This window comes from Coturnix japonica, chromosome 18 (assembly GCF_054131305.1).
Source record: "Coturnix japonica strain WE chromosome 18, WE-NBRP24, whole genome shotgun sequence".
Taxonomy (NCBI): domain Eukaryota; kingdom Metazoa; phylum Chordata; class Aves; order Galliformes; family Phasianidae; genus Coturnix; species Coturnix japonica.
Window position 1 is genome coordinate 11764179 of NC_140680.1, and position 12805 is coordinate 11776983.

Sequence of the window (12805 nt, forward strand, 5' to 3'; positions counted from 1 at the left end):
GGAGCAGATGGCACTGCCAGTTTGCAGCTCCCACCTCCGTATCTCACAGTGCGTTTGCAGTGCTCTGTAAGGTCAGCAGCTCTCAGACCAACGCTGGACTACTGAAATTACAGGTGAAAGAAACCAAAAGGTTCCTGCATCCTTTCTTCACCAGCATAGGTCAGTTTATGGCAGTAAAGGCCATACATGAGCCATTAACTAAAGACCATGCATAAATCCAACATGCAAGTATGAAGATGTCTATCAATTTTGGTATTTGTTATAATATGAAAGATGCAGGCAGGCACTGAGGCATTTGCTCCAGATCCCTGGGGAAGAGAATTGCACAGCTAAAGAGCTCACTTTCTTTCTCTTAACTTCATCACACTATCGCAGATTGGACCATTATAGGATGTAATTAGCTTCAGTTTTACACATGATTAGTCCTGGAAAGTTTGATCCAAATAACACACTTGCAAATCAGGAGAATAATTAAATTTAGGATGTGGCTGTTGGGGAATATTCTCTAGCTAAGCATCAATAGGTGAGAGTGGGCCTGATCCTGACTGCCAGCCCCTGCCTTGGCTACAAGGGTGGGGTAAGAATGGGAAAAAGACCCCCAGGCTGAAACAACAGCACATTGTGCCATCTACTGTGGGTAGCTGGGACATGGTTTCATTTCCTCTTCAGAGGAATAACATTTGAAAACTGGGGCAAATGTACAGTCTGGAAAGGAGTGCTTCTCCCTGCTCTTTGCCAGAGAAGAGCCAAGCAATTGGTTACAACCACTGAGCCTTTTTTTTTTCACTATCTCAGAAAAAAAGTCTCAGCCCATGACCCAATCTCAGTAAAGCAAAACCAGATTATGAGTTAGAATTACATTATTAATGTGTCAGTCCCATTCGTTTCTCAGTTTCCATTATATTGAATCACAGTATTACTGCTGTTGGAAGGAATCTGGTGATAAAGAAAGCCACCTCCCAACAACTGATGAGAACGATAAAAGTAAAAGAAGAGGCGAATCATCATTATCCCAAAGAAAATCCACTGCCACCAGGGCCCTGAGGCAGCTGTGATTCCCGTGGGACCCAGCTGTGACTCAGAGCATGGGCTGCAGCTGATGCTCTCCCCCCGAATCACACTCACAGCCAACAAACTATTGCTCTCTGAAAACGTGAATTTTTCCCCCCTGCAGATAATTATTTGTTTATTTCACCTCTGAATGAACCAAAGCAGATCTTGTTCCAGAGCAGTGCTAGAAGAATGTATAAAGTTCAGATAAACTCTTTGTGAGATCTTTCCTTTCTTCTTTGTGCAGAACATCCAGCCAGCAGATGAAGATTGCATTCCTTTCTGCAGGTTCCTCCCCAGATGCAAAGTTTGCGGTGCTTGCTCTCTAGTGCATGAAGGCAAGACAAATAAAGTTCGGTTTCTTTTGGCTCTTCGTGGTTGTTTCCTAATAACCCACACTGTTCGAGCAAAGGGTGGTGAGCCCTTCATTGCCATCATAGGTGAACTGCAAGAAGTAGAGGTTCAAATTCAGGAGTTAGGATTTCATTCTCCTCCAGGCCAATTTCCTCTTGGCACCAACCAGAGCCCTTGAAATCCAGGGAAGTTTTGCCTGACTAAGTTATGAGTAATGATTCCAGGAATCAACATTTGGAGATAATACCAAATTGAGTATCTTTTCTAAATTAACTTTCCTCCTAAGGTCATCTCTGCAACACTCAAAGCACGACGTGTTATTTTCAAAATGAGTCAGTCTCTATCTGTAAAGCCAATACATGAATTAATGTTCATTTTTCCAAGGCACATACGATTTGAGACTATTAAGCAGCGCTTGTCCATACACCCACTGCATGGCTGTGCTCCTGGGGAGTGACTGTCCACAGTACAGCAATAATAACCCAGTGCAGGCAGCAAAATCAATCCTCACAAGTTTCAGAGGGACCCTTCCAAAGCTCTCCGGCATGTGACAGAGGGCTGCTAATGAGAGGGAGAGATCATATTCATTGCATGAGTGACAGGTGAAAGGGAAGATTAACGTTAGCATACACCTGCTCTTTGGTGCCCCAATTAAGACCTCCTACTGTCAGCAGTAACATAAGATGCAAATCAGCCGATGCCCTTCCCCCTCCTCCAGGAAAGCTGTGGCAGGATTTGGAATTAACTGCAATGAGAAAAGAAACATAAGAGCTCAGATGTCCTCCTTGCTCTGTGAATTGTTTGCTCTCTTACTACTTTTTTTCCCTTCCTTGTCTTTTTTTTTGCCACCCCTCACCTCTTTCTTCATGACTCAACAGCCTCATCTAGAGAGGGAATATGACCTGTTTCAGCAAGGGATGCCTGCCCCAGGATAACCCTGGGGACAGACTGAAAAGCCGTGATTTGAATTGACAATATTTATCCCTGCTTTAAATTCATTTGAATGAACCTTGCTCAAGCCACGGGCAATAAACAGAGGAAATGGGTGGAAATATCACAGAAGGAGGTATGTGGAATGAGGGAGGAGGGGGTTGTTCATTGGTTTATCCTGTGCTAGGTCTAGGGAAATGCTTCTCTGGCAATATTTTAATGCAACATTGGCAATCTGTGCTGGAGTATTGCAAATCCATGAGTAGCTCTTCTGAGTGCCTCTCCAATATGTCCATACTATCCTTTATTGTCTACTACTGTCCAATATTAGTCAAATATTGCTTATCTGGTGAAACTGCTAAGGTATTGCAGATTCCTGTTCAAAAGATATCGTACCAACTGTACTTTCAGCTTTCTTGTATCTGTTGTATTGGGAGAACAGGCTAGAAAATGCCAATTACTTCCAAGGAATTTTTTTTATTATTATTTAAGAACAAATTTGCATCTATCGCTCCCTGGGGAAAAAAGAAAAATGGATTTTTCAGTAAGATAAAATTCAAGCCAACAGTAAACTATTGGGTAGGTCTTCCAGGGCCATTGCCTCCCTTCTCTCCCGCCCAACAGGCAGAGGCAGACAGTCAGGGCACTCGACCTTCCTGTCCTTCTCCCAGCTCTGCTGGTTGGAAAACTTGCATCCATTTGTTGGGGTTTGTTGTTTTTTTGTTGTTATTTTTTGCCTTCGGGCAGAAAATAAAATGGGCAAAAAATCTTCCCATCAGGAAGCCAGGAAGTCCTGTTTAAATTTTCCCAGGGGGAGGGACTGCTCAGCAAAGTCAGAAATTTCCCGCAGAATGTTTCGTCTTTGCGTAAAGGCAAATCTTTATTAGGTCAATTTCTTGTTAGAAAACATCTAGAAAGCCCCATTTCAGAGCTTCACTGGAAGAACAGTGAACTCCCCTTTTGCACAACCCTGGGCTTCTTTCTCCTTCAGCAAACAGTTCTCTTTTGACAGTGCAATTAAAAATACCTCAAAGCCCTTCGTTTGTTGGCCTATTGCACTTTCTATCTGGGGTCACTTAGCCCAGATCATCTGAAACAATTATATACACTTCAAGACCTCTAGAAGCACCAGTGCTTGGGAAGAGAATAAAATTCATGATGCTCCCTAGTTCATCTATCTAGTCTTGTAATCTTTTGACAAAATCCATAGACAGGAGCTAAGTGGAAAGCAATAGCTCTGTGGCTCAGTTTCTCAAATTCCTTCTACTGAAATGAGAGCTCTCAAATCCCCATTCTCCCACTGGTATTGTGCGAATAAATTCTTCAGTGGCACTAAAAGGCCCTCAGATATTAATGCTGAGTACTTGCAAGGGTACGTAGAAAGACAGATGGTATCTGTCCTTAGCCCCCAGAAACCATTAAGTCCCATTGCTCTGCAACTGATGTGTTCTGCTAGTTCTGCTCTTCAGCACTTTTTGCATCCAGTTTTGTTCTCTGCATGCACATTCTTTGGGGTTGGAACCAGCAATCTTCCTGCCTCCAGGTACTCATCATCCTTTTCTGTCCTCTCCTGCCCCACCTGAGGCTCTCCTGTTGCTGCTCTGCTTGGCACTGACTAAAAAAGCTGAGTTAGCCTCGGTACTTTTCTTAGTAGGATTTCTTAAATCTCATCATTCTGAGAGCATTCAGTGACATGGAGCTGGAGCACAATGTCCACATCCAGCCTGTCTAGAGCTGGGACATGCTACATCCCAGCGTGACCCATTGCTTCCACTCCACCCTGGAGAGCTATTGACTCCTATGAAGCTGAAATAGCGGAATGAGGAGAGTGTGGTGCCTGGGTTGGGATGAGATTGGGATAGACAGGAAATTTGTGCATAGTTATTATTCAGAGGCATGTAAAAATAAATCTGCATTTGTGTGTTAAAGGATGCTAATGTGCTCAGAGTAATTTTCCATAGATTGTATTGATTGATTACAGGCTTTGAGGGTTTAACTGCCATGTCAGTTTGCCCACTTTAATTTAGCATGTGGATGACTTATATACAAGTGGGTTTTATCACTCGAAACCCTTCCTAATTAATGATAGACAAAAGAGGTATAGAGAAAACACTCTGGGCAAGCACATTCCCATCCTTTCTATTTCATCCTGGAAAAGCTCTTAAAACTTTTGAGCTTCGAAGCATTATTTGAAGAACTGTTAAATAAATAGATATCGCAGTAGCAACAACGACGGTGCCAAACTAATATATCTGCAATGGAATAATTGGAGTAAGAATAGTTCCAGATGTAGAACAAGAAGAATAAATATCACTTTGAACAGCCTTCATCGGTGTTTTCAGTCTCATCGTTTCCTACTGCTGTGATTCAGCTATTAAAGTTGTACACACGCTAGGGAGGAAGTCAGATTTTACAAAAGGGAAAAAAGAAGGATCAAACCTGGCTGGGATCAAGCAGGGATACAATCATTCTGCCACTGGCACAGCTTGCAGTGCTGGGCAACACACTGGACACCTCCCTGTTTCATTTGTCCATCTGTAAACTATTAAAACAATTCTCACCACAGCATCCAGGAGAAATCAATCATCCAGACTGAACTGAACCAAATAGCAGTTAAATTCTTGGATGGAGAACATAATAGGAATACGAATATTTCAGCTTGAAGTGTTATCTGCCCTCACTGCAGACTATAGCAGTATTGATGTTAAAAAAAAAAAAGAAAATAAAAAGCCCATTCTCCTCCTTCCAGGACTGTAACTTTCAAATGAAGGTGTGCTGCCCCAGTGACTCTGCATCTTGTCCTCCCAGTGACTGCTCAAAGAGCCAGCCCCAAACATGGGGGAGAAATCACCCCACAGCACAGTGCCCCTCCTTCTCCACACTACCCATTCACTGCCATAGTCACTTGGCTGTGCTGCCTTCCAGTGTCTAACCTGAACATCCCATATCTGCCTGTACCAAAGGATGCTTTCCTTTCCTGTGCACCTTCAACTGCACAACTTGCATCCATCCAACAAAAATAAAATCATTGTGTGGCCCAAACACAAGGGACAGCAGCAAAGTATGGGATGGTTTCTGTTGTATTCCCACACCAGCCCTTCTTCAGTGGTGGCCTTGGCATGAAGAAATCATGGCATGTCATCTGTCTGTGTGCTCTGCACACTCCTCAGTTTTGCATGTGCCAAAGTTGCTTGTGGAAACTCCCATTAGCCCTGACAATGCTTTCAATTTAATGAATGTTTATGTGACTCTGGGTTGGGAAAGGATGGAAGGAAGTCCAAGCACGTTGCTCTAAATAGATCTGCGGGTAACACTTTAGCTACGCATTGAACTTAGATTTAGTAGCATCGTTATTGCATGTAATGTTTATTTTATTAGGTTTATTTTATTAGTGTGCCCACAGCAGAAAGTAAGCCTTGTCTTTGTCAACTCAAAAGGCACCCCACAAGAGGCTCTGAGTAGAAAAATATGGTGCATTTCATTTTTTCCTTTGGAAAAGCCAAGCAGATGCTGCTGAGTGGATAGTCACAGTAAGTGTGTGTTTTGAATACAGTGCTAAGCTTGAAGCTCAGCGGAGTTGACTTGGTGGGAAGTTGGGTTTAATTTGATCCCGTCTCTGAGTGTTCATAAAATGATGCAATTCGGCTTTAACCAGATGAGTAGTATCATCAAAATATATAATTTAAATCCCACCCCCTCAGCCACGTGGCCAAATTGGAAGAAGTGTCATTTAAGTATCTCCTTCCAGGCCAGGAAAAGATCAGTCACACTTTAAATTAAGTGTCTCAAGTAAGGATTTAATTTAGACTTAATAAGACAGTGATTGTACGTTAAATACCATTGGGTTATTAAAACCATATTCATTGAGGTTTTACAGCTATGTCAGGACAATATGCCATAAATGGAAAAACTGCTAACAAGGCACAGTTATTGATTCTGACATGTGCTAGATAGGATGCATTTGTGTGTTCAATAAAAACAAGATAAACATAGTAGAAGCACCCATAAGTGTGTTTTTCAAAGTCTCCATGGATCCCCTTATTGAAGGGTCTGAGCATTCAAATGAAAGTGGAGTTATTCTCACCACTTCTTTAAGAATTGAGGTTTATTAGTTCCACTGCAGGAGAAACTGAGGCACAGAGAGGGTTTCAAAAGCATTTCCTCAAGCTTACCTAGAAAGTCTTTGTGAGGGCTGAGATTTCAAATTGGCCCTTCTGCTCCTGTGCCATAACTGCAGGACAGAGCTGCTAGGGAAAGGGTGGAGTGGGTCTGAATGAAGATGATGCTGGTCCCACATAGCCAAGGACACAAACATTCTCATGTCATACATGAAAAAAAAAGACATTCAGTAGAGTCAGCCCTCCACTGGAAAGGGAGTATGAGGTCTGGGCAGATCCACAGCACTTTTGTGCCTGACATGAGCAAAGCATGGTAGGTCTTAGGGAAAGACAGAGGTTGTGTTTAGGGTGCTGGCAGCATCCCTGCCTGCACAATGGTGGGAACAATAGTGCATTTGCATGATCATTGCATTCCTTTACACACAAATAAATATATCTGTGTGTGAATGTGTATATACAACACACATATGTATAAGAGGACTTTAAGGAGAAACTTTCCCACCGGAGCCTAACTTGGAAGATGAGAATGTTTATACAAAAGCCATTTCCATGGCCAAAAAGTTTCTGTATTCCCCTTGCTGCTATTAGAGACATTTGTGTTTAAATCACAGCTCCCAGCCCTGCCTCTCCTTCCATCTGAGTCTACACAGATTGCATAATCTTCTGTTTATGGCATCATCATACGTTGCTATAGGGATAGGGGAAATGTCTGTGATGATGATGATGTCAAATCACTCAGTCAGAAAACTCCAGTATCAGGACAGAGGAGAAGAGGGTCTGTAAACAGAAGAAAAGTGTCACCTCCAGTAGTTAGTAAAGAGAAGAGGTGATATTATTTATAGACCTCTAAAGGTAAACAGATGTCATCTGCAAATGAGCACAACTTGAAAGCTTTCTCCAGTGTGAAAGTTCCCGGCTCTACTCCTGTTTTCAGAAGCTTTGCTTCATCAACATGACTTCTATTTCAATTGCTCCTTTATTCATTGGGCTCTATAAATTTTGGAGTTCTTATGCTGCTTTTGCCATGGGAGTGTGGCAACACGATGAATACTCTGTCTGTCTCATCTCGTGGCTACGCCTGCGGATGGGCTAAGAGTCAAAACGCAGATCCACTACTCATAAGCAATATTTATTGCTCCTATTAAGGACCAGCATGAGGACTTCAGATAGGATTTTGTCCTGGCTTTGAGGTGTCAGGATTCTGCCCTGATGCACAATCTTAGGAAGTTCCAGCTCCTGGGGGGGAGTTCAGATCTACTACTTACTTTATCTCCCATTTCTACCACCAACTTTTCCACCTACCCATTCAGTACAATCAAAATACAGGCTTTAAATGACGGTTGAAGGAAGCTGATCTGAAGGACAATTATATTTTACAGTTTTTCTAAATAGGAGAAAGCAGTGGCTTGGTTTCTTTCCGCCCCAGACTTGTTTAATTACCAGGGTATCATGGAATGCCTGCATTGTAATAAAACCCCAATGTGTATCCAGGTACCGGGGGATTTATTAACTCGCACTCAACACTGGCAATCAGCAGCCAGGGTCAGATGTGTCTGGTGATGATGACATCATCATTTTTGGCAGCTCTTTCCAATGAGTGTTGAGTGAGGTAATGTCCCCCAAATTAAAACTGACAGTGGGATTAATAATGATAGATTCCTTGAGCCTTTTCTTTGTGTTTTAAATTGGCGTTCTATTTGTTCCATTGGGGCTTGCCAGAAGATCATCATGACATCCACCCAGTGTTTCAGCCACCGGTAGGAGTGACTGGGGACACTGGGAGTGTTATTGAGTGAGTAAGCTATTTCAGCATGCTTTCATCATGAGAAGGTGCTGGCTGTATTTTCAATGGGAGATGGGCATGTCCCATGCCACCAGACCTATTGCCAACCTGCAGCTCTGGAAGCACAAGTGGAAATAAGTCTCAGGGAGGTGTTTGTCAGCAGCTGGGGGAGCAAGATCTTGTTCCTTATTGCAGCTAGGGGTAGAATGCATCAGAGCATGTGCTGCTCCAGTTATTAAGGTATCTCCAGCTGTACACCCCGACAAGCTGATGAACAGGATCATCAGGCCCCGAGAGCCTTACATTGCCCAGCACACCCATGGATATTTTCAGATTTCAGTTAACAAAAAGAAAATCTAGAATAGCTTTTAGGTAGTTTTATCTGTCAGGTCTGGGTGGTTTTGCTTATTTGTTTTTGAAGTTTTGCAAAGGAAAGTGAAAGGAAGGGAATCTGAGGCTGTGAGAGCTCACTCAGCTAGAGACCTTAGCAGCAGTGCTCTAAGCACAGAGCACACACTTTGCCAAACCTGACCCAGAGCAAGCAGCACAGTGCACACCAAGACACGTGGACCTGTGTATAATTAGATAACATACAAACCTGGCTCTTTTTTCTGCTCAATTGAATGTCAGATGGGAAGGTCTTCCTGGGACATCCCTGAAATCTGCCATTCACAGCAATAAGCAGCCATGTTGTAACCACAGGATCCCCAGGATACAACAGCCTTGGGACTTTTTCCACAAAAGAACATCCAGGTTTCCACACTTTGGCCCTCACCCCCTTCTCCTCCCACTCTCTGAGCATTTTGCTTCCTTGAATTCTGCTCAGACTCATCTCCTGGCATTTCTCTGTACTGTTCTTCCTGCCCTGCTCCTACCATTCACTTGCATCCTCCACCCAGACCAAAGCAACCAAGCAATAAACATAATCCTCAGGTTCAAAGCCAGATTTCTTATGCAATTTTTTCCAAGTTCAACAGAAACAAGTTTGAAAAATTAGTGAAGGAAAGTACCTGGGATTTTTCTGTTAATTGTGTTCTGTCACAGCAGCAGATGGAGGTGGCCGGGGTATTCATGCAGCTTATTGACAAATTGAATCCTCTGGTGGCCATTTGGCACTGAAAGGGAGAAAAATAAAATACTGAAGCTATGGATCTCAAATAGCTTGTATTCACATTAAACAGTACTTACTGCTGCTAATAGCCACCTAGCTCAGATAAAATCCAACTCACAGCTGCATTACTGAGCACAAACTACAGACTTGTGCACTTACATGCTGCAAAAGCATTCTTTTTTCTATGTGCACTGGGGGGTGGGACAGTGCACAGAGCAGCGCTGCCTAAATGCTCTCATGAAAAATACAGAACCTGTAGGACCTGCAGCTCTTGATGTGTCCCCACCCCTTGCTCAGTATTGACAGCAGAGACATTCAGCCCCTGTATTGCTAATTCGAAATGAAGACATGGAAATCTGCAATAATGATGGAGGAAATGAGCAAAGTTTTGGTCATTGTTTAATTTGCTAAGAGAACAACCCCACCTAGGATTCTTTCTGCCAGCTCTGACAAAGTGGCCAAAGATAAAGACAAATAGGCCTCATAGATGAAGCACAGCTGTTAAACTAACAGTGAGTGCAGGGGGAAAGAAAAGCACGATAATTTAATTAGTATCCGTGCCCTTTCCGTGTTTCTCCCTCCAATGTTATTGGTGAGGAATACAGTCTGAGATTTTAATTTTCCCCATACAGATGTGGCCCTTAAAGAGTCTACCAATAACCTTGTAGAACTCCATTTCTCTAATGATGATAAAGTGCTTTAGTTAATTAAACCTCACAGCATTTCTGAAAGCATCAAATGAAAGAGTGTAATAGCCTCAGCTCAGAATGTATCCCTTCCAGAAAAATGCTTGCGGGTTCCACACAGCGTCACTCCCACACACTCTGTTCATATCGGTTGCAAAGGAACCTCAAGGGGAGATTACACTCAAACTGACACAGAAAATGGGTTGGAACTGCTCCTACTGAGATCAGGGTTTTTTTAAGAGAAAGAAAAAGAATAGCCCTCATACCGAAGCTAAAATGCATTGCAAAAATTATGTTGATTTTGCCTGCGGTTTCTACAGGAATGACAGTAAGTGCGGGATGTGACTTGCTGGTCACACTCAGAGAAGGGGAGGATGTAGAGTCAGTCCAGACCCTGATCCTGAAGTCTGAATTTTATACTGCAAACTACTTGGAAAAAGTTCTCTTCGTGTCAGCACACAACAATTTCAAAATTGCAAAATGTGGTCACCAGACTCAGTTGTATTTTAACATCCAGCTCTATCATCAGGCAGGTTTGGATCTGCTTTATGTTTCCCTTTCAGGTAGTGGAGTCAATAGTACAAGTAATTATAACGATAATGTTTCTGGTCAAAATCTATCCTTCAGCTGGCTGTGTACATTATAATTTGGCATTGCTTTGGGGCATATTTGGATCTACAGTAAAGAAGATTCACAAGATTTTCTGCTCGTGCTTTGCTCTGCTCATCTTTGCTATGAACTCTGTAAGCTTTTCATCTGCAATGCAGCCCTTTGACCAAGGCTACCATCAAGTGATTCAGGCACGGTGCTGAGCCTCAGGATGCCAGATTGGTTTGCAGATCAGCCCGTAGTTTTGTAGTTGACTCGTGCAGGCTCTGATTCAACAAATTCCTCCAGTCTCTGCTTCACTTCACTCTCAGGTTCTGTCTGTGAGCTGGAAGGAACCCTGAAAGGCCATCTGGTCCAATTCCCCTGCTATGAACAGGGACACCCTGTTCACAACTCCACCAGGTGCTCAGAGCCCCATCCAGCCTGACTTTGGCTGTCTCCAAGCACAGGGCATCCACCACATATGCTGACAAGCTAAACCTCCTCTGCCAAGCTTCAGCCCCTGCATAGACTTTGCTAGATTTAAAAACACAGGGAGCAAAAGCTCATCTGGAACACAGAAAGTTAATAATGCCACATTAATACTGACAGCCAGGATTCATACAACCTATTTGGAACATAAATAAGCAAAGCCTATCTCCACATCAGGTACCAGCTTTGTTCATTCTCATTGTGGATCCTGTGGTGGTTTCCTTAACTCTGAAAACCACTAATTTAATGTACAGTACTGTCATTCTGTGTGGGGGGAAAGAGAAATTCTTTCTTCCTTCCTGTTGGAAAGCTCCTTGGCAGTAATGCTTGGATTGTTTTCTTTGTAAATTATATTCATGCTGTTTTCAAGATGTTTTCCTGACTTTATTGAAATTTGACCAATTTAACGAGTAATGTAGAACTTGTTTCCATGTTAAGAAACTCTCAGAGCTGCTTGGGAATAATTATTAAAACTTCCATGTGTGCAGCAAAACCAGTCACTTTCGCAAATAGCCAAAAACAAAAAAGTCAGTAACAGAAGGACATTACTCTAACAATAGGCAGAGTAATGCAAAACCCAAGGCCACCAACCTTAGGAGACCAGGGGCTGCACTGGCTCTATGCCAGGAACATTACACTCACACCTGGTTTTCATGCCAAATTCCATTGAAAAAAAAGGTTTTAATCACAGAGAGGGGACCAATACAAAGCTCTGAAAGCAATGGAGAGGCTCATATGGAATCTGATAGAATATGAAGCAGGATCCAGGCAGTTATGCACAGTCATAACATCTTCAGCATCCCTTGAATGTGGATGTTGGGTTTGTGGGGATAAAGGAGCTGTGGCTTGTTGTTATCTGATATAGATATACACGAAAAGCAGCTGCGTAGTCATGACCAGCGTGACAACTATGTTCAGCCCAGGAAGCCAACAGGCATCAGGTACGTTCAACACTTAACATTTTGATGGTTTTTTTATGCTAAATATGGTAAAACTGGTGCAGGAGGTCATGTCTTCATAGAACCATAGAAGTATTAAGGTTGGAAATTACCACCGAGATCACACAGTCCAACTATCAAACCATGCCCACCATGCTCACTGAACTGTGTCGCTCAGTGCCACATCCAGCCCCTTCTTGAACACCTGAAAGGGCTGTGATTCCATCACCTCCCAGGGCCAGTAGCCTGCTCATGTTTAGGAGCAAAACACCGTTGCATCTCCAACACCCCTTGAGCTCAGCTCCAGGCAGTACTGGGTGAGGGCAGCAGTGCCGGCACCCGGCAGGCAGGTGGGAGATGTCCTCATTACTATTCAAGCCAAAAGCCAAAGGCAATCCTTGTAAAGGATCAGGAGAGAGCATTGTGCACGGGTAGTTTACAGAACTGAAATACAGAAGCTGACACTTTTATGACTTTCATAATCTCTGCAGTAAGCTGCACGTGCCATGCAGCAGACACGGCTCTCTGGCATCGTGCTGTGACAGGTATGTGTGCTGATGGGATGGAGAACAGCCAGGTGAGTGTGCAGTGGGGCTGTTGCAGCTGCAATGGAAGCCGCTGTGGCAAAGCAGAAGCTCTACTCAAAGCTTCCTGATTTCATCCTTCCAGAAGCTCAGCAATGAGCAACAGAAGTGTGACTGCACCCCATTCACAAGGCTGGAAGAGAGCACTGAGGAAGCCAATGGACCTGTGCA